General features: G+C 45.3%; 1 protein-coding gene across 1 annotated transcript in view; it reads right to left on the bottom strand.

Annotated features, from left to right (window-relative positions):
• Window positions 1-23,201, bottom strand: part of LOC147124323 (aminopeptidase O-like) — a 138,987-nt gene that overhangs the window by 33,395 nt on the left and 82,391 nt on the right. The window lies entirely within an intron of this gene.

Here is a 23,201-nt window from a genome sequence, read left to right as displayed (position 1 = left end):
AATTAGAGGGTGAGAAGGTTGGATCTCAAACAAGCGTGCTAAGCTTGAATAAAGGAGACTATGAAGGTATGAGAGCGGAATTGAGTAGAGTGGATTGGGAAAATAGATTAAAGGGTAAGACGATACATGATCAGTGGTGTACATTTAAGGAGTTATTTTACAACTTCCAAAAAATATATATTCCACTGAGAAGAAAAGGGTATAAAAGAAGACAGCCATCCGTGGCTAAGTAAAGAAATTAAGGATAGTATTTGACTAAAAACAAGGGCATGTAAGGTAGCCAAATCTAGTGGGAGGATAGAGGATTGGGAAAACTTTAAAAGACAGCAAAAAATAACAAAAAGATTGATTAAGAAAGGGAAGATAGATTATGAAAGTAAATTAGCAAAAAATATAAAAACAGATAGTAAGAGTTTTTATAGTTATATAAAAAGAAAAAGGGTGGCTAAAGTAAATGTTGGTCCCTTAGAGGATGAGACCGGGAAATTAATGGTGGGAAATATGGAGATGGCAAAAACACTGAATTAATATTTTATATCAGTCTTTACAGTAGAGGACACTAAGAATACCCCAACACTGGACAAACAGGGGGCTATGGGGGGGGGGGAGGAGCTAAACACGATCAAAATCACGAAGGAAGTGGTACTCGGTAAAATAATGGGACTCAAGGCGGATAAATCACCTGGACCTGATGGCTTACATCCTAGGGTCTTGAGGGAAGTGGCGGTAGGGATTGCGGATGCATTGGTAATAATTTTCCAAAACTTCCTGGACTCAGCAAAGGACCCGGCAGACTGGAAAACTGCTAATGTAACACCCTTATTTAAAAAGGGCAGTAGACAGAAGGCTGGAAACTATAGACCGGTTAGCCTAACATCTGTGGTAGGTAAAATTTTGCAGTCCATTATTAAGGAGACAGTAATAGGACATTTGGATAATCATAATTTAATAGGACAAAGTCAGCATGGTTTTATGAAGGGGAAGTCATGTTTGACAAATTTGCTGGAGTTCTTTGAGGAAGTAACATATAGGGTGGATAAAGGGGAACCAGTGGACGTAGTGTATTTAGACTTCCAAAAGGCATTTGACAAGGTGCCACACAAAAGATTATTGCTTAAGATAAAAAATCACGGGATTGGGGGTAATATTCTGGCATGGATAGAGGATTGGCTATCTAACAGAAGGCAGAGAGTTGGGATAAATGGTTCATTCTCAGACTGACAATTAGTAACTAGTGGTGTTCCGCAAGGGTCAGTGCTGGGTCCCCAACTCTTTACAATCTATATTAACAATTTGGAGGAGGGGACCGAGTGTAACATATCAAAGTTTGCAGATGATACTAAGATGGGGGGGAAAGTAGTGAGTGAGGAGGATATAAAAAACCTGCAAGGGGACATAGACAGGTTAAGTAAGTGGGCAGAGATTTGGCAGATGGAATACAATACTGGAAAGTGTGAGGTTATGCACTTTGGCAGGAAAAATCGGAGAGCAAGTTATTATCTTAATGGCAAGAAACTGGAAAGTACTGAAGTACAAAGGGATCTGGGGGTCCTGGTGCACGAAACTCAAAAGGTTAGTATGCAGGTGCAGCAAGTGATTAAGAAGGCCAATGGAATGTTGGCTTTCATTGCTAGGGGGATAGAATATAAAAATAGGGAGGTATTGCTTCAGTTGTACAAGGTATTGGTGAGACCGCACCTGGAATACTGTGTACAGGTTTGGTGTCCATACTTAAGAAAGGACATACTTGCTCTCGAGTCAGTACAAAGAAGGTTCACTCGGTTAATCCCGGGGATGAGGGGATGGACATATGAGGAGAGGTTGAGTAGATTGGGACTCTACTCATTGGAGTTCAGAAGAATGAGAGGCGATCTTATTGAAACATATAAGATTGTGAAGGGGCTTGATCGGGTGGATGCGGTGAGGATGTTCCCAATGAAGGGTGAAACTAGAACTAGGGGGCATAGTCTTAGAATAAGGGGCTGCTCTTTCAAAACTGAGATGAGGAGGAACTACTTCACTCAGAGGGTGGTAGGTCCATGGAATATGCTGCCCCAAAAAGCTGTGGAAGCTACATCATTACATAAATTTAAAACAGAAATAGACAGTTTCCTAGAAGTAAAGGGAATTAAGGGTTACGGGGAGCGGGCAGGAATTTGGACATGAGTCTAGGTTCGGATCGGACATGGCCCTGTGGGTAGCGGAGCGGGCCCAGGGGCCGTGTAGCCTGATCCTGCTCCTATTTCATGTGTCTAATTCTGTTAGATTCAGGAAATGGTTCTGTGATAGTAGATTGGTGGTTAGGATCAGATCAGCCATGATCTTATTGAATGGCGGAGCAGGCTCGAGGGGCCGATTGCCCTACTCCTGCTCCTATTTCTTATGTTTTTATGTTCTTGCAGGGAACATAAAAACTGACTGTAAAGCTTTTATAGATATGTGAAGAGAAAAAGATTGGTGAAGTCAAGCGTAGGTCCCTTGCAATCAGAATCAGGGGAATTTATAATGGGGAACAAAGAAATGGCTGACCAATTAAATACATATTTTGGTTCTGTCTTCACAAAGGAGTACACAAATAACCTCCCAGAGATGTTGGGGAACATAGGGTCTGATGAAAGGGAGGAACTGAAAGAAATCAGTATTTGTAGGGAAATGGTGTTAGGGAAATTGACAGGATTGAAGGCCGATAAATCCCCAGGGCCTGATAATCTACATCCTAGGGTACTTAAGGAAGTGGCCCTAGAAATAGTAGATGCATTGCTGATCATCTTCCAATATTCGATGGAATCTGGAACAGTACCCACGGATTGGAGGGTAGCTAATGTTACCCCACTATTCAAAAAAGGTGGTAGAGAGAAAACGGGGAATTACAGACTGGTAAGCCTGACATCGGTAGTGGGGAAAATGCTAGAGTCCATTATAAAAGATGTAATAGCAGAGCACTTGGAAAACAGTGACAGGATCGGACAAAGTCAACATGGATTTACAAAAGGTAAATCGTGCTTGACTAATCTACTGGAATTTTTTGAGGATGTAACTGGTAAAATAGATAAGGGAGAACCAGTGGATGTGGTGTATTTGGACATTCAGAAGGCTTTCGATAAGGTCCCGCATAAGAGATTAGCATGCAAAGTTAAGGCACATGGGATTGGGGGCAAGGTATTGACTTGGATAGAGAACTGGTTGGCAGACAGAAAGCAAAGAGTTGGAATAAACGGGTCTTTTCCCCGAGTGGCAGGCAGTGACTAGTGGGGTACCGCAAGGATCGGTCCTTCGACCCCAGCTATGCACAATATAATGATCTAGACAAGGGAACTAGATGTAATATCTCCAAATTTGCAGACGACACAAAGCTGGGTGGGCGTGTGTGCTTTGAGGAGGATGCCGAGAAACTCCAGGATGATTTGGACAGGTTGGGTGATTGGGTAGAAGTATGGCAGATGCAATATAACGTGGATAAATGTGAGGTTATCCACTTTGGTGGCAAAAACAGGAAGGCAGATTATTATCTGAATGGCAATAGATTGGGAGAAGGGGAAGTGCAACAAGACCCGGGTGTCCTTGTGCACCAGTCGCTGAAGGTAAGCATGCAGGTGCAGCAGGCGGTTAAGAAGGCAAATGGTATGTTGGCCTTCGTAGCGAGAGGGTTTGAGTACAGGAACAAGGATGTCTTGCTGCAGTTGTACAGGGCCTTGGTGAGACCACATCTTGAGTATTATGTGCAGTTTGGTCGCCTTATCTGAGGAAGGATGTTCTTGTCATGGAAGGAGTTCAGCGAAGATTCACCGGGCTGGTACCTGGGATGGCAGGAATGACGTATGAGGAGAGATTGGGTCGATTGGGCTTGTACTGCTGGAGTTTAGAAGAATGAGAGGGGATCTCATTGAAACTTATAACATTCTGACAGGACTGGACAGATTAGATGCAGGAAGGATGTTCCCGATGGTCGGGGAGTCCAGAACCAGGGGTCACAGTCTAAGGATAAGGGGTAGGCCATTTAGGACAGAAATGAGGAGGAATTTCTTCACCCAGATAGTGGTGAACCTGTGGAATTCTCTACCACAGAAGGCAGTGGAGGCCAATTCATTAAATATATTTAAGAAGGAGTTGGATATTTTTCTTAAGGCTAAAGGGATCAAGGGGTATGGGGAGAAAGCAGGAACCGGGTACTGAATTTGGATGATCAGCCATGATCGCATTGAATGGCGGAGGAGGCTCGAGGGGCCGAATGGCCTACTCCTGCTCCTATCGTCTATGTTTTTATGTTTCTATGTATCTACCCTGTTAGTTACAACCTCAAAAAACACTAACAGCTTTGTCAAACACGATTTCCCTTTCATAAATCCGTGTTGACTCTGCTTAATCATATTATGCTTTTCTAAGTGCCCTGCTACCACGTCCCTAATAATAGATTCTAGCATTTTCCCTACTACTGATGTCAGGCTAACTGGTCTATAGTTCCCTGTTTTCTCTCTCCCTCCTTTCTTGAATAGCAGAGTTACGTTTGCTACCTTCCAAACTGCGAGGACCATTCTAGAATCTAGGGAATTCTGGAAGATCAAAGCCAAAGCATCCACTTTCTCTGTAGCCATCTCATTTAAAATCCTAGGATGTAGGCCATCAGGTCCAGGGGATTTGTCAGCTTTTAGTCCTATTAATTTCTCCAGTACTTTTGCTTTGCTAAAACTAATTTCTTGAAGTTCCTCATTCTCACTGGACCCTTTGTTCCAAACTTTTTCCAGAATGTTTTTTGTCTTCTTCCGTGAAGACAGATACAAAGTATTTGTTTAATGTCTCTGCCATTTCCTTATTCCCATTATAATTTCTCCGGTCTCTGCCTATAAGGGACCCACGTTTACTTTTGTTAATCTCTTCCTTTTTGCATATTTATAGAAGCTTTTACAATCAGTTTTTATTTCTCTTGCTAGTTTACTCTCATATTCTCTTTTCTCTCTATCAATTTCATGGTCATCCTTTGCTGAATTCTAAAATCCTCCCAACCCTCAGGTTTACTACTCTTTTTGGCAACATTATAAGCCTCTCCCTTTAATATAATACTATCACAAAAGGAAATATTAGGACAAGTGACCAAAAGCTTGGTCAAAGAGGTAAGTTTTAAGGATCTTCTTAAAGGAAAGCTAGAGAGATGGAGAGATTTAGGGAGGCAATTCCAGAGCTTAGGGCCTGGGCAGCTGAAGGCACAGTCACCAATCGTGTTTACTTTAAAGTTGGCAGTTATAGAGAACAGCAAAGCCATCTCTAATAATCTGCTTTATGATCCCAGTTAATGCGCTTTACAACCCAGTTTTGTACTACTTTTTTGCATCACATTGTACTATTCAGATATTTGACACTAAGACGATCTACCGCAACAGCCCTTCCCTACGCCATGTTTCTCTGAGCCATTAGAACCAGACCTGCACAAGTGGTACTTTGGCACTGCGTTGGTATCTTGATGGCTGCAACGTAACATGTCACACTATGTTTTGCTTAAGGGTCACTGTCAGGAATGCTGCATCACAGAGTAATGGGATGTGCAGTTCCACACAATGTGAGCTCCTGATTTCAATTAGGGAGTTGCCAAGTAAACGCCAGGTACTTTCCCACAGGAAGAGAAAAATTAATGGTTCTGTTCAATAATTCTATTTTAATAGAGTTCTTTGATTTGCTGGATGGAAGCTGGGATAATCATAGCATTTCCTGCCCTTTTTAAGTGACAGCAAGAAAGGAACAACAGCATCAAATATAACTTGGTCAACTTCCTCTAAACAGTGAAGGCCCAGAGGCACCAAACCTTGGAAAAGACCACAAGTAAACGAGAGGTTGACCAGAACAGACCCCCAGTTGAATTATGAGTACCAATGCACTAACGTATAATCCCATATATCACTGCATGTTAAAAAAAAACACTTCACCCATCCTTCTGCTTCATTTCAAATTTGGTGGAATAAACCAAATTTCAGAACAAATGCTCATCACTCTTCATGTGAAGATTTTTCTCGCATGAAGAAGCACCACTTTGGGGGATACTGACAGTGATCTGTCTGTGTAACAGTGCTACTTTTCAACATAACAAACCTCCTTTATCAGGTACTAAGTCATGAATATCCTGGCATATCTTTCGTCCACAGCCATCTATTTGATCATAATCCTCAATATACTGCTGTGTACATACTGTTATCAGAATAAATAGATTATCTGCAGCCTGCTCAGCATGTTCTGGAGTTCCAAATACAGGAAATTATTTTGACAAATTCTGTCAGTATAACAGGCCTCACCATTGATAAAACTGCCTATGGTGTGTTCAATGCAAAATACCAATTTTACAACAGTCCCCTGTAAAAGCAAATGAAATGCAGGCCTTCCAAATCAACATGTCTGTGTGTACAAAATGCAAAGGTAATTGCATCTGCTACAGCAGTTGCTGTAGAGCTGGCTGTAGGTCTCAGGCCAGCAAGGTTCCACTGAATGAATAGGATGCTTTATGCCATTATCCTTTTTGCGTGTGACTAAGAATTAACAGATGTTCCCGCTATCTTAATAAATGTTGGATGGTCAGCACCCCTCAAGGTTAACATGGTCAAATGAGATAATAGCCCAGATTTTGCAGTCAGCAGTGAAGTGACAGTAGTCGCCGCTGACCTCGAAGAAAGCTGCCCACAAAGATCTAGCGATCTCTGTGACGTCAATTTCATCTTTCCCAAAGGCAATTTGATTCTGGCGCCAAGTCTAGGGGATCTCCAGCGTCCAGCAACAGTAACAACATCAAGGAAGGCTAAGCAGCCAATCTTCTTAGGCAGTTCCTCGGAACCGAGGATGACTTGCTTCCACATTAAAAATGAGTTCTCAGGCGACTGATGAGTCCAATGCGGGACCTACAATCTCTGTCACAGGTGGGGCAGATGGTGGTTGAAGGGGCGGGCGGGTGGCTGGGGTGCTTGGGTTGACGTGAGCTCCTTGCGCTTGGCTTCCGCTTGCTCCCGGCGAAGTGACTCGAGGTGTTCGGCGCCTTCCCGGATGCTTCTCCTCCACTTTGTGCAGTCTTGGCCCAGGGATTCCCAGGTGTTGGTGGGGAAGTTGCACTTTTTCAAGGAGGCTTTGAGGGTGTCCTTGAAGCATTTCCTCTGCCCACCTGGGGCTCCCTTGCCGTGTCGGAGTCCGAGTAGAGCGCTTGATTTGGGAGTCTCGTATCGGGCATGCGGACGATGTGACCCGTCCATTGGAGCTGGTCGAGTGTGGTCAAAGCTTCGATGCTGGGGATGTTGGCCTGAGCGAGAAAACTGACGTTGGTGCGCCTATCCTGCCAATGGAATTGCAGGATCTTGCGGAGGCAGCGTTGGTGGTACCTCTCCAGTGCTTTGAGGAGCCTGCTGTACATGGTCCACGTCTCTGAAGCACACAGGAGGGCGGGTATCACTAGTGCTCTGTAGACCATGAGCTTGGTGCTGGGTTTGAGGTCCTGGTCTTCAAACACTTTCTTCCTCAGGTGACTGAAGGCTGCACTGGCACACTGAAGGTGGTGTTGGACTTCGTCATCGACATCTACCCTTGTTGACAGTAGGCTCCTGAAGTATGGAAAGTGGTCCACGTTGTCCAAGGCCTTGTCGTGGATTTTGATAATCGGGGGGCAATACTGTGTGGCGGAGGCAGGTTGGAAGAGAACCTTTGTCTTACGGATGTTTAGTGTAAGGCCCATGCTCTCGTACGCTTTGGTGAAGGTGTTGACGATGGTTTTGAGTTCGACCTCCGAGTGTGCGCAGAGCGTCGTCTGCATACTGTAATTCGACGACAGAGGACGGGACGACCTTGGATCTGGACTGGAGGCGACGGAGGTTGAACAGTTTCCCGTTTGTTCTGTAAATTAGCTCCACTCCAGTGGGGAGCTTACTGAGGGTGAGATGGAGCATTGCAGCATGGAAGATCAAAAGGAGCGTTGGTGCGCAGCCAATCACATTGAAAAATTCACACAGACAGCAAAACCAGGAAGTAAAATGCACAAAATTTTCTTCATTTTTAATAAATTTTACAAAGAGCGAAATAAAGATTGGAACATAGACATGGCATTAAGGTAGAAGCTGAAATACCATAAACAAACTTAATTTTTTATTATATTAAAAAATATGGAATTATCATAATGGAAAAATGACATTCCACAAATATAAAATTAGTTTTTCAGGGCCAAAGAGGCTGTTCAGCAACAATTATGATTTAGTACGCTGTTAAAAACCCAGTTACACCTCATTGAACAAGGTTTTACTTTTTCGGGGGGGGGGGTTAGCAACGATATTAGAGCGTAAAAGCTGAAGTTCTCGTTGGTTCAGTAATTTCAAAAAGATTGTCATCTGCAGGGGCCTTCAACAACGCATCCTGTGGAGGAGCAGGGAATCACTGACAGCAATTTCTGGATTTCCATGTTTAACTGTACATGTGCGGATGCCAGAAGTTTCACAGGGTAATGACGGCGAACACTGACAGTTTCGCCATCATTACAAACATAAAATCCAGGCCAATGTCTCAATGCATACCCTAAAACTAACAAAAGTCAGTGTGCACTGTCTCAATGTATACTTTTAAATTGCATATTTCTTGAGCAATGTCTGGTTGTGCAATCTGGCAGCAAGTGTCTTCACACCTCTTGATCCTTATTGTATAGAAAACAAAATGTGTGGTTATGGAGCCCTGGTAAGCTTGCATTGTTCCATGACCACTATTGTGCGAGGACAGTTGCTAGAGTATTGTAAACAAGTCACCTATATAAGATGCACATCGCCACCAGTTTGTTAGAACAGACTGAGGAACAACCGCGCAGTGAAGTGCATATCTCCAATCCTGGAGTGGTAACTATAACCTTTTTGTTTGACACAGAGCCAAAGAAAGAGACAGGTGACTAAACGCTTGGTCAAAGAGGTAGATTTTAAGTAGCATCTTAAAGGAGGAGAGAGAGGTGGAAAAGTGAAGATGTTTGGGGAGGTTATTCCAGAGCTTAGGGTCTAGATGACTGAAGGCACGGCTGCCAATGGTGCGGTGAAGGAAATGGGGATAAACAAGGGGCCAGAGTTGGAGGAATGCAAAGTTCTCGGAGGGCTGTAAGTCTAAAGGATGTTACAGAGATAGGGAGGGGCAAGGCAATGGAGGGATTTGATCACGCAGATAACAATTTTAAAGTTGAAGCATTGATGGACTGGAATCCAGTCCATACTTCTCTCATGATAGTCAACAGTGCATGAAAAAGACACAGGCATGAGCATATGTTGTTTCATGCAAGATACATATCTTCAATAAGTTATTTATAGTCTCAAGATAGCTTTGCTGAAACTAATTTAGAAAATTAAGTGTCAGCCGTGGCTCAGTTGATAGCACTTTTGCCTCTGAGCCAGAATATTGTGGGTTCAAGTCCCACTCCAGAGACTTGAGCACATAATCCAGGCTGACACTACAGTGCAGTATTGAGGGAGTGTTGCACTGTCGGAAGTGCCACCTTTCAGATGAGAGGTTAAATTAAGGCCCAGTCCCCCCTCTCAGGCGGATGTAAAAAATCCCATGGCACTATGCAGGGGATTTCTCCCCAGTGTCTGGGTCAATATTTATTCCTCAATCAACACCTAATTACAGATTGTCTGGCCATTATCTGTTTGTGGGCGCTTGCCGTGTGCAAATTGGCTGCTGCGTTACCTGCATTACAACAGTGACTACACTTAAAAGTACTTCTTTGGCTGTAAAATGCTTTGGAATGTCCTGAGCTCATGAAAGGCACTATATAAATGCAAGACTTTCTTTTCTTTATTTGTGTCATTACTTCTTTCTTTTGGCTTGTTTCTTTTCTCTCTGGGCTCCATTTTTCTCTGAGCTTTTTTATTCTCTTGGCGCTGTTGGCCTGTCTTCTTTATTGCTCCCAATTTAATGGAGATTCTGAATGTGAACTCATACTCAGACCTCAATGTTCTATCAACCAGTGATAGATTGTATTGTGTCTATTAATGCATGGTTTCAAAACACAGTATATAATAGAATAACTAAACAAGAGAGAAATGACTGGCATGTTGTCAATTAAAGCATCGGGGTCAATTATACTTGTCCACCTGTTTTATAACCCGGCCGAAATATCCTTTTTATTGACATGTGGCAGCCTATCCAAGTGAACATTCTTCATGTGTGAGCCTAAACAGTTACTATTGGTACCCTATTCAACTATGGAAGCTATCACACCCAAGTCTGATCCTGTCCTCACCTAGAGTCCACACAGACCTGTGCTTTCCAGCAAGCGACAGTGGATAGCAATCAAAAGCAGGGATCCTGATTTAACTTCCTAGTTCAGAGCTGTTGAGGAGATTACAGCACTCCTATTACTGCTCTGGTCAGATCAACTAACTCAGTTTAGACCAGTGATCAATCTGGGACTTTCTTGGTCTGTTTGTCTCATTAACACCACAGGCAGCCCCTTTACTGAGCAAGGCACAGTACCACAGCTTTTCTCCATTAACAAGGCCAGTCTATCCAAATGAACAGTGTAAACAGAAATTAGGAGGTGTCAGTGCTTCCTTTCTAAAAAAAAAGCTGAGCAATGAAATAAGCAAAACTTGCCAAGTACGAACATAAAGGCATAAATCAACAAACTCAAACGGGAAGTGAGAAGAGCCCATTCATCATGAGCTTAATTACCTTTGTATAATCCATAGCTCCCAAATCAGTAATTTAATGGCCCAGAAATTACTGGAAAAATAATTCACGGCTCCTTCCATTATTAGTGCATAAAAGACCCCAGCAATTTGTGGTGAAGAAAGATACACCAACCAGTTCCGATTTGCCATAAATTGCTGGACAAATTGCGCCACTCCACTGTTAGTCTTGCCAAACAAATTTTAAATGACCATCTCGTCATAAGCTTCGCCATGTGTAACATGAATTTTCTGGATTTGCGCAGTTAATATGAAATAATCTTGCTGCAACCATTTAGGACTGGTAGTTGATGTCATAAGGACCCTGCTAATGACATGATTTATGATCCTGCAATGCCACTCAACCTTGGAGGCCCTGAAACTGTGAAGTCTCACTCCCGCAGGTAGTAAATTGTTCCTAGGTTTTAAAATTTTAATTTTTTTTCTTACTTTTCTTTAATGTCTCCTTTTTCTCTCTTAATCCACTCTCTCTCTTTCCCTCTCTATTTCTCTTTCTGTATCTAATTTGACGCTAATTCACCCTATTTCCTAGCCTAGCTGTTCCCTAGCTACTGACTCCATCCCTCTCCCTAACATCTGCCTGAGACTGAACCACACTGTTCGCAACCTTGGTGTCATATTTGACTGTGAAATGAGCTTCCGACCACATATCCGCGGCAAAACTAAGACTGCCTATTTCCACCTCTGTAACATCACCTGTCTCCGCCCTTGCCTCAGCTCATCCACTGCTAAAGCCTTCATCCATGCCTTTGTTACCTTTAGAATTGACGATTCCAACGCAGTCCTGGCTGGTCTCCCACATTCTACCCTATGTAACTTTGAGGTCATCCAAAACTCGGCTGCCCATGTCCTAACTCACATCAAGTCCCGTTCATCCATCACCCCTGTGCTTGCTGACCTACATTGGCTCCCGGTTAAGGAACGCCTCGATTTCAAAATTCTCATCCTTGTTCTCAAATCCCTCCATGGCCTGGCCCTCCCTATCTCTGTAAATTCCTTCAGCCCCACAACCCCCCGAGATATCTGTGCTCCTCTAATTCTGCCCTCTTGAGCATCCTTGATTACAATCGCTCAAACATTGGTGGCCGTGCCTTCTGTTGCCTCGGCCCTAAGCTGTGGAATTCCCTGCCTAAACCTCTCCGCCTCTCTCCCTCTCTTTCCTCCTTTAAGACACTCCTTAAAACCTACCTCTTTGACCAAGCTTTTGGTCATCTGCCCTAATTTCTCCTTATGTGGCTTGGTGTTAAATTTTTTATCTTATAATAGTCCTGTGAAGTGTCTTGGGACGTTTTACTACGTTAAAAGTGCTATATAAATATAAGTTGTTGTTGTTGTTGTATTTCCTTCTCTGTCATTCGCTGTTTCTTTCTCTATCCTTAAATTGCATTGGTTAAAGAGATAGACCATTGAAACCAACATTCACAAGGTCCCAGATGCTTTTTCACCTCTACCTCTAAAGGGAGTTTAAATCTTTTTTTAAGCAGCCTAGGATGGGTATTCCTCTGGGAATTTAATCTCGGGATGCTAGAGACTTTACCAGCCATTGGTATTGCTGTGCTATCCTGTAGTCTAGCTGCAGGTCAGCGGTGAGCACAACTCTATTGTAATCTCCCTGATGAATCTCAGCCTGTATACGTTGTACCTCAATTGAGTTCAGCTAAGTCCGCCTTTGTCTATACATATGGTTGGGAGACAATGGTTGGTGGTTGCAATCCTCCTCTGCTGTTCTCAGATGTTGATGGCATCTCTCCATTGCTCCTCCTTCTCTTATTCCTCCAAATAGCATAATTAAAAAGGGACTTCCATAAGAACACTGTCTCAATTAGTAGGTCAACTCTGTAGCTGAATAGCTAAAGATGAAATTGAAAAAGGATTAGCGATCTTAATAAAGTGCTTTAGTCAGATCTTGAGTACTGCATCCAGTTCTGGTGACCAAGACACAAGGGAGACATTTAAGTGCTGGAGAGCATTTAAGTGCAGAAGAGCCACAAGGCTGGTCCCTAGTAACAAAGTCTGAGTTATGAGAAAAGGCTGGAGAAACTAGCCTTGAAAGGAGGCATCTGGGTTGTGATCTTACAGAGGTATATCAAACAGTATGAAAAATGTAAATCCAGAAAATTATTTTAAATTAAATTGCTAGCGTAATCCAACAAACCACAGGTCCAAGCTAGCAAAAGGCAAATTTAGGATGGATAATCAGGAAGTTTTACTTCACACCAAGATGGCCAACACAGGTAATGGTCTCCTAGATACAGTAGTGGAGCTGAAAACCCTGGGATCATTTAAGAACCAATTGGATGCTGCAATGGGGACTGTAGAATTATTCTGGATGGATGAACTAAGATCAGCCAGAAGGCCTTCCTCACCTGTAATTATCTTGTGATCTCAGCGGGACAGCAGTAGGGATGCTACAGTTGGCCACAATATCCTTTGGTTACTGAGGAGAAAATCGACTAGTATTTCCACTTGCGATTATCATCCAAGATTCCTACTATGGATGTGCAAACAGGATGCAAGAACAGGATCTGGCTTAGCTGTGATGCTCCATATGATTTATACCTTAATGCGAGAAGCATCAGGAACAAGGTAGATGAATTAGCTGTGGAAATAGAGGTTAATAATTATGATCTAATTGGGATTACGGAAACATGGTTGCAGGGTGAGCAGGGCTGGGAGCTTAACATACAGGGGTATTCAGTATTTAGGAAGGATCGACAAAAAAGAAAGGGAGGAGGGGTAGCATTGCTAGTAAAAGAGGGGATAAATGCAATTGAAAGGAAGGATATTAACTCAGTTAATACAGAATCTATATGGGTGGAGCTAAGAAATAGCGAGGGGCGAAAAACATTAATAGGAGTGGTATATAGGCCTCCAAATAGTAAAATAGAGGTTAGGGAGGGCATCACGAGGGAAATTAGAGAAGCGTGCAATAAGAGCACAGCTGTCATCATAGGTGACTTTAACTTACATATAGATTGGACTAGCCTAATCAGTAAAAATAATGAGGAGGAGGAATTCCTTGAGTGTTTGAGGGATGGTTATCTGGATCAATATGTCGAGGAACCAACTCGGGAACAGGCTATATTGGACTGGGTACTGTGCAATGAGAAGGGACTAATCAGTAATCTTGTTGTACGGGGACCCTTGGGTCAGAGCGATCATAACATGATCGATTTCTCACTCGAAATGGAGAGCGAAGAAATTGACTCAGAGACTAAGGTCCTGAATTTAAACAAGGGGAATTATGATGCCATGAGACGGGAACTGAGTAGGTCTGATTGGACAACGTTCCTGGGAGGACTGGAGGTAGATAAACAATGGCAAACATTTAAAGATAGAATGACAAAATTGCAAAAATTGTTTATACCAATCTGGCATAAAAGGAAATCTAAAAAGGTGACTCAACCGTGGATAACAGGGGAAATTAGAGACAGCATAAAATCCAAAGATAGGGCGTATAAAATAGCCAAAAAAAGCGCCAGAGCGGAAGATTGGGAACAGTTTAAGATAGAGCAAAGGAGGGCAAAGGGCATAATCAAGAGGGGCAAAATAGCTTACGAAAACAAGCTGGCGGAAAATATAAAAACTAACTCCAAAAGCTTTTATAAGTATATCAAAAGGAAAAGACTGGTGAAAACCAAAGTTGGTCCATTGCAGTCAGATACGGGGGAATATATAATGGGAAATAAGGAAATGGCAGATCAACTAAATGCATACTTTGGGTCAGTCTTTACGAAGGAAGACACAAAAAACCTCCCTGGGATATCGGGAAAAATAGGGACATTGGCAAAGGAGGAACTGACGCAAATCAATATCTCTAAGGATATGGTGTTAAGGAAGCTAAAGGGATTGAAGGTGGACAAATCCCCAGGGCCTGATAACATGCATCCTAGGGTACTGAAGGAGGTGGCCCTAGAGATAGCGGATGCACTAAGGATGATTTTTCAGAATTCATTAGACTCGGGAACAGTGCCGATGGATTGGAGGGTAGCTAACGTTACCCCACTATTCAAAAAGGGGGGTAGGGAAAAAGCAGGTAATTACAGACCTGTAAGCCTTACATCAGTTGTGGGCAAAATGCTGGAGTCCATCATTAAGGATGAAATAGCGGAGCACTTAGCAAATGGGGACAGGATAGGACAGAGTCAACATGGATTTACAAAGGGTAAATCGTGCTTGACTAATCTATTGGAATTTTTTGAGGGAGTAACTGGTAGAATAGATGGGGGAGAGCCAGTAGATGTGGTGTACCTGGACTTCCAAAAGGCCTTCGATAAGGTCCCACATAAAAGATTAGCATGGAAAATTGAGGCTCATGGGATAAAGGGGAAAGTTTTGGCGTGGATAGGGAACTGGCTGTCAGATAGAAAACAGAGAGTTGGAATAAACGGCTCATTTTCTGAATGGCAGGCAGTAACAAGTGGGGTACCACAGGGATCTGTCCTGGGCCCCCAGCTGTTCACAATTTACATTAATGACCTGGATCAGGGAGTCGGATGCAGCATTTCCAAATTTGCAGACGACACTAAACTAGGAGGGGGGGTGGGCTCAGAGGAAGAGACCAGGAAGCTCCAGAGCGATTTGGACAGACTGGGCGATTGGGCGGATAAATGGCAGATGCACTATAATGTGGACAAGTGCGAAGTTATCCACCTTGGGTGCAGGAACGGGAGGGCAAATTATTATTTAAATGGCAATAGATTGGGAGAGGGGGAAGTACAGAGAGACCTGGGTGTTCTTGTACACCAGTCACTGAAGGCGAGCATGCAGGTGCAACAGGCGGTCAAGAAGGCAAACGGTATGCTGGCCTTCATAGCAAAAGGGTTAGAATACAGGAACAGGGATACCTTGCTGCAGCTGTACAGGGCACTGGTGAGACCACACCTCGAGTACTGTGTACAGTTTTGGTCGCCTCATCTGAGGAAGGATGTTCTTGCCATGGAGGGGGTGCAGCGGCGATTCACCAGGCTGATACCAGGAATGGCGGGAATGACCTATGAGGAGAGACTATGTAGTTTAGGGATGTACACACTGGAGTTTAGAAGATTGAGAGGGGACCTCATAGAAGTGTATAAAATTCTGACAGGTCTAGACAGACTGGATGCAGAAGGAATGTTTCCCTTGGCGGGTGAGAACAGAACTAGAGGACATAATTTAAGGATAAGGGCTAAACCATTTAGGACAGAGATGAGGGGGAATTTCTTCACTCAGAGAGTGGTGAACCTGTGGAACTCATTGCCACAGAGGGCAGTGTATGCCAGCTCATTAAATATATTTAAGAGGGAATTAGATATATTTCTACGGGCAAAAGGGGTTAAGGGTTACGGAGAGAAGGCGGGGACGGGATACTGAATTAAAGGATCAGCCATGATCTCATTAAATGGCGGAGCAGGCACGAAGGGCCGAATGGCCTACTCCTGCTCCTATCTTCTATGTATCTATGTATCTATGTATCTATGTATCTATGATCCAATGACTAATTGAGACAGTGACAAACACCCCAGGAAAAATATTCCAGCAGGAGAGTGTAGTGTATGTGCCTTTAAGGGGAGAACTACTTTTTACAGCTCCTGTATACTGTAGTACCGGCAGTGACCACACCTGTATATAACCCTGAGTAGGGATCTGTACTGTTTAGTTTTAGAGCAACCCTCATCCAGTAAACACCTGTTGATTGTTCCTCTGCAGTCTCTGTCGATTATTTGAAGGACACACTACCTAAAGATTCACGGATTCAACATTGGCGATGAGGTGATTCGAACCTACCTGCAACTCTGCAGAAGAAGGCCGATTCCATCAGTGCGGGCGTCGACCATCCTGAGAGGACTTGAGCAGGCAGAGGAGGCTGTGGAGAGCTGGGCTTGGTTCTCCAGTCGCGACGATCCAGCGCAGCGGGCTGGCAGCAGGTACAGCGCAGACCCTTCCCGGACAGCGGCGGCGGGAGCCGACCGACGGCACAGAAAAAGGCCGAGCAGCATCGACGGCTAAGAGAGAGGGTAAAGCGCACAGGGCGCAGCCGGTGTTAATGACCGAGCGGCGTCAACGAGAGAGGGTGAAGCGCGCAGGGCGCAGCCGGGGTTGAAAACCAAGCGGCGTCAACGAGAGAAGCGCGCAGGAAAACGCGCAGAGCGCGGCCGGTGTTCAAGGGCTGAGCAGCGTCCGCGGGGGAAGAAAAGAAAGCGCGGGAGACGCCATTTGGGCCGCAGCGGAGAAGAAAGGGAAGCGCGGGAGACGCCATTTTTAGCCAGCGGAGAAGGAAGAGCGCGGGAGACGCCATTTTGAGCCAGCGGAGAAGAAGGGAGAGCGCGGGAGACGCCATTTTTAGCCAGTCTAACCACACCCAGGGATGCAGAAGAGTGGCAGGGTCACAGCATTCGACAATGAAGTCGAAGATTGGGCAACATATGTAGAACGCATAGAGGTGTACTGCAAAGCGAATGAAGTGCCAGATGCCAGGAAAGCACTGGTATTGTTGAATTCCATGGGTGCAAAAACGTACGGCTTACTGCGAAACCTAGTCACCCCAGAGAAGCCAGTGGAAAAGGATTTTGAAAGCATAGTGGCAATCCTACAGGACCACTTAAACCCCACACTGCTACTGATAGCAGAAAGATTTAAGTTTCACAAAAGGAACCAGCATAAAGACGAAAGTAATGCTGAGTATTTAACGGAACTGCGCAAGCTATCGAAACACTGCCAGTTTGGAACGAGACTAGCAGATACTTTAAGGGACAAGTTTGTGTGTGGGCTTCAAAGTGAAGGAACCCAGAAACGGCTTCTATCAGAAAAGGATCTTACGCTGGACAAGGCTTTCAACATGGCAGTATCACACGAAGCAGCTGCACGGGGCGCTGCAGAGATACAACGGAGACCGCAAGAATATGGCACAAATGAAATGTCATATGGAGCAGTGAAGTGTTATTGCTGCGGCAGAACAACACACGATAGATCCTGATTGGATGATTTGGAATTCCTCATGGTAAGGTACAGACCCTTCTACCTGCCTCGGGAATTCACGGCTGTTATCGTCACTGCGGTCTACATCCCACTACACGCTAATGCCAAACTAGCACTGAAGGACCTCTACAGGGCCATCAGCGAACAACAAACTGCGCACCCAGACGGAGCTTTTATCGTCGCGGGGGACTTCAATCACATAAACCTAAAAACTACCACCGAAATTCCACCAGAATGTTTCCTGCCCCACAAGAGGGGAGAACACACTGGATCAAGTCTACACGAACATTGTAGACGCTTATAAGGCCATTCCCTGCCCCCACCTTGGGAAGTCTGACCACCTCTCCCTATTTCTAGCCCCGGCATACAAACCGCTCATCAAAAGAGTGAGAACATCAGTGAGATCAGTGAAAGTATGGCCAGAGAGGGCAGTCTCGGAGCTTCAGGATTGCTTCGAACGCACTGATTGGGGCATGTTTGCCCATAATGACAGAGGAATACGCATCCACAGTGCTATTCTACATTAACAGCTGCGTCGAAGTCGTCACGACCCATAAAAATATCAGGACATACCCCAACCAGAAACCCTGGATGAACAGAGAGGTCCGCTCGCTGTTGAAAGCACGCGACGCAGCATTTAAATCTGGCGACGCGGCGGCTTACAGTGCAGCTAGGACCAACCTAAAAAAGGGTATCAGGACTGCCAAAAGGAAACAGACACTGTGGATAGAGGATCATTTCCACAACAACTCGGACTCCCGGCGCATGTGGCAAGGCATCCAGTCTATCACGGACTACAAGGGCAAAAACACCAGCCCCCCGGTTAGCGATGCCTCCCTTCCGGAGGAGCTTAACAACTTCTACGCTCGCTTCGACAGGGACAACAGGGAGCCGGCTACCAAAGCCTTGCCACCCCCGGAAGACCAGGTGCTCACTCTGTCGACCTCCGACGTAAGGGGTGTTCTACACGGAGTGAACACACGAAAGGCTGCTGGACCGGATAGCATCCCTGGACGGGTACTCAAGGAATGTGCTGATCAGCTGGCTGATGTCTTCACCGCCATCTTCAATCTGTCATTGGCCCAGGCAGTAGTCCCTACATGCTTCAAGACTGCTACCATTATTCCTGTGCCAAAACAAACGGCTGTGACGTGCCTGAACGACGATCGACCTGTCGCACTCACACCCATCATAATGAAGCGTTTCGAGAGACTGGTCCTGGCTCACATCAAAGCCAGTGTTCCCGCCTCTCTTGACCAACACCAGTTTGCCTATCATGCAAACAGATCAACGGAGGATGCAATCACAACTGCTCTACACTCGGCACTGAATCACTTAGATGGTAAAGAGACCTACATCAGAATGCTGTTCATAGACTACAGCTCAGCATTCAACATTATCGTCCCCAACAAGCTGGCCACCAAACTCCAAACTCTTGGCCTGAACACTTCCCTCTGCAACTGGACCCTGGACTTCCTAACAAACAGACCCCAGTCTGTCAAATTAGGAAACCACACCTCCCTGCCCCCGACCCTGAACACGGGGGCCCCACAAGAATGTGTGCTGAGCCCCCTCCTCTACTCCCTCTTCACCCACGACTGTGTGGCTGTTCATGGTTCCAACACCATCATCAAGTTTGCGGATGATACCACGGTAGTAGGCCAGATCACCAACAACGATGAGTCAGCCTACAGGGAGGAGGTCCAGCATCTCGTGAAGTGGTGCGCCGATAACAACCTGGCCCTGAACATCAAGAAAACCAAAGAAATCATTGTGGACTTCAGGAAGTCTAAAGGCGGCAGTCACACCCCCATCCACATCAATGGGGCTGTGGTGGAAAGGGTGGACAGCTTTAAGTTCCTCGGAGTCCACATCACGGAAGACCTCTCCTGGTCCCTCAATACCTCCTCTCTGGTGAAGAAGGCCCAGCAGCGCCTATATTTCCTAAGGAGGCTGAAGGGATGTAACCTGTCACCCCTGATCCTCTCTAACTTTTACCGCTGCACAATAGAGAGCATCCTGACAAACTGTATCACAGTATGGTATGGCAGCTGTAGCTACTATGACCGGAAAGCCCTGCAGCGGGTAGTCAAAACTGCCCAACGCATTATCGGCACCCGGCTACCGACCATAGAGCACATATACCAGAAACGCTGTTTACGGAGGTCACGGTCCATCATCAAAGACCCTACCCACCCCAGCCACAGACTGTTCGCCCTCCTGCCATCTGGGAGACGCTACAGATGCATTCGCACCCGTACGACCAGATTTAGGAACAGCTTCTTTCCCAGGGCTGTCATCCTACTGAACTCCACAAATAAACTCTAAAGCCTGCACATCTGGCAATGCACTTTATTATGGTTATGCTTATGTTAATGTATGTTGAATGTTTAAATGTCTTAATCTAAATGTACACTCTCGGGAGCCACAAGCCTACATTTCGTTGTACTGCACTTGTGCACTAACAATGACAATAAAAGTTGATTTGATTTGATTTGATTTGACCATAAGGATTGTTGGTTCAAGGACCAAGTGTGCAGACAGTGTGGAAAAGTAGGACACATAATAAGAGTCTGCAGGTCAGGAAAGAAAACCAGCAGCAAGAAACCTCCACAGGAGCAGTACAAAAAGGTACATAAGGTGATGGAGAGTAGTTCAGACGAACAGAAAAGTGATACAGACTCCGGAAGCAAGGAGCTGGCTTGTCTGAAACTACATAATGTAACCAAAATGGAGGATCACCAAACTATCTGGGTCACGCTCAAGATAGACGGAGTCCAAGTGAAAATGGAATTGGACACAGGATCAGCCCTAACAGTCATAAACCAAAGGGACGACAAGCGGCTATTCCCACATATACCCTTGAGAGATACAGAGATTATCTTGAAGACGTACACGGGGCAAAAAGTCTACCCCAAAGGAAAAATAAGGGTGGACATGATATACAACGGCAAGGAAACACCAAAAATGGACTTATATGTATTGCCAGATGGAGGACCACCACTACTAGGACGTGAATGGATCCAGAAGATACAGTTAGATTGGCATGCCATACAAGCACTGATGGTAGATGCCAAAAGGGATGACGACGTCACACCTGGACGACTGTCAAAAATGCTAACTGACGCACAAGAAGTGTTCCAGGAGGGAATCGGAACACTAAAAGGCATAACAGCGACAATCAAAATAGAGGAAAATGCAAGCCCAAAGTTTTTTAAGGCCAGGCCGGTGCCTTATGCGATCCGCCCAGCCGTCGAAGCAGAACTGGAAGGTTTGGAACGTTCTGGAGTACTGTCCAAAGTGGACTGGAGTGAGTGGGCTACACCCATCGTTCCTGTAATGAAGAGGTCGTTGAGTAATACACCTGGGGAACCAAAGAAGATTCGCATCTGTGGGGACTTTAAGGTGACAGTGAACCCAGTCCTTCACATGGTACAATATCCGCTTCCGAGGATTGAAGATATTTTCGCCTCGCTATCTGGAGGAAAACGCTTCACTAAGATTGATCTGGCCCAGGCGTACCTGCAAATGGAGGTAGAAGAAGCCTCGAAACAGTACCTCACGATCAACACTCATAAATGTCTCTACCAATACAACCGGCTGGTGTTCGGGGTAGCATCAGCTCCGGCTATTTGGCAAAGGGCAATGGAACAAGTCCTGCAAGGGATTCCAGGGACCCAGTGTTATTTGGACGACATCCTGGTCACGGGCGAAAATGAGAGTGACCACCTCGCCAACCTGGAGCAGGTTCTCACTAGATTGAAGGAATATGGGCTCCGAGCTAATCGCCACAAATGCGAGTTTTTCCAGAAGCAGATCTCGTATTGTGGCCACGTTATTGATGAAGAGGGGTTACATAAGTCCCCTGAAAAGATTGAGGCAGTAGTCAAGGCTCCAGCACCGGAAAATGTGTCACAACTGAGGTCGTTCCTCGGGCTGGTGAACTACTACCATAAGTTCTTGCCGAATTTGTCTACGTTACTACATCCACTGAACACCCTACTGCAAACGGGGGTACCTTGGAAGTGGAATGATGAATGTAAACGAGCTTTCCAGAAGTGCAAAGAATTGATCACATCAAAAGAGGTGTTGGCTCATTTCAACCCAGCACTACCAATTCGGTTGGCGTGTGATGCATCACCCTATGGTATGGGAGCAGTGCTGTCGCACAAATTCCCGGACGGCTTGGAGAGGCCAGTAGCCTTTGCGTCTCGGTCACTAACCTCAGCCGAGCGTAACTATGCCCAGATTGACAGGGAGGCCCTCAGCCTAGTGTGGGGAGTGAAAAAGTTCAACCACTATCTGCATGGGCAGAAGTTCACCTTGCTGACTGACCACCAACCACTTGTCTCCATCTTTAATCCAAAGAAGGGCGTTCCGGTGATGACTGCGCAACGGCTACAAAGATGGTCCCGTTTTCTAGGGGCGAACCAATATGAAATAGAGTATAAGGGCACGAAACAGCATGGAAACGCTGATGGGCTATCACGCCTGCCACTGCCTACTGCGGAGGAAGCACCAGCAGTGGACCCTGTCGAAATATTTTATTCGACTATAATTGAACGCTTGCCAGTAACTAACGCGGATATAGAGGAGACCCGAAATGACCCGACACTGTCTCGGGTATATAATTTGACGGTGAAGGGATGGCCAACACATGGCGACTCACTGTTGCCAGCATTCTCATCCAGAAGAGAACAGCTGTCAATATGCATGGGGACCTTGATGTGTGGATCCCGAGTGGTAATTCCACCCAAGTTAAGGGAGAGAGTGCTCAATGAGCTTCACGAAAGCCATCTGGGAGGGGTGAAAATGAAAAGCCTTGCTAGGGCTTATGTGTGGTGGCCGGGGATCGATCAGCAAATCGAGGACCTGACAAAGAGCTGCTCAGGATGCCAGAAGGTCCAAAATGCACCACCACATGCCCCTCTACACCCATGGGAGTGGCCCTCCTCTCCATGGCAACGGGTGCATATTGATTTTGCTGGTCCATTCATGGACTCAATGTTCTTAATAGCCGTGGATGCGCACTCGAAATGGCCTGAGGTGATCAAAATGTCCTCCACCACCACGGAGAAAACGATTGCAGTCCTACGGACCATATTTGCCAGGAACGGCTTGCCAGAGCAGATTTGCTCTGATAATGGACCACAGTTTGTGTCCGAAGAGTTTCGGAAATTTATGAAAAGGAATGGGGTAAGGCATTACACATCCGCCCCGTATCATCCAGCCACAAATGGATTGGCTGAGAGGTTCGTACAAACCTTTAAAAAAGCCGTAAGGGCCATGTGCGATGACGACATTCCACTGCAGCATAAGGTGGACAATTTCCTGTTAGCCTACAGAAATGCGACACATGCAGTTACCAACCAGACCCCGGCCATGATGTTCTTTAACCGAAGGTTGGGATCTCATCTGGATTTGCTCAGACCAAATGTACGAAGAAATGTTGAGAATAAGCAATTCCAGCACATCAATGAGAAGCCAACAAGGAGCTTCAATGTAGGGCAACCAGTCTTGGCCCGTGACTACCGAACAGAGAAATGGCAACCAGGAACGATATGCACA

This window comes from Somniosus microcephalus, chromosome 1 (genome assembly GCF_052327205.1).
Source record: "Somniosus microcephalus isolate GS21.2 chromosome 1, FLI_Smic_1.0, whole genome shotgun sequence".
In the NCBI taxonomy this organism is placed as follows: domain Eukaryota; kingdom Metazoa; phylum Chordata; class Chondrichthyes; order Squaliformes; family Somniosidae; genus Somniosus; species Somniosus microcephalus.
Note: the sequence above shows the minus strand (reverse complement) of the source record. Positions and strands in the feature narration are given on the sequence as shown.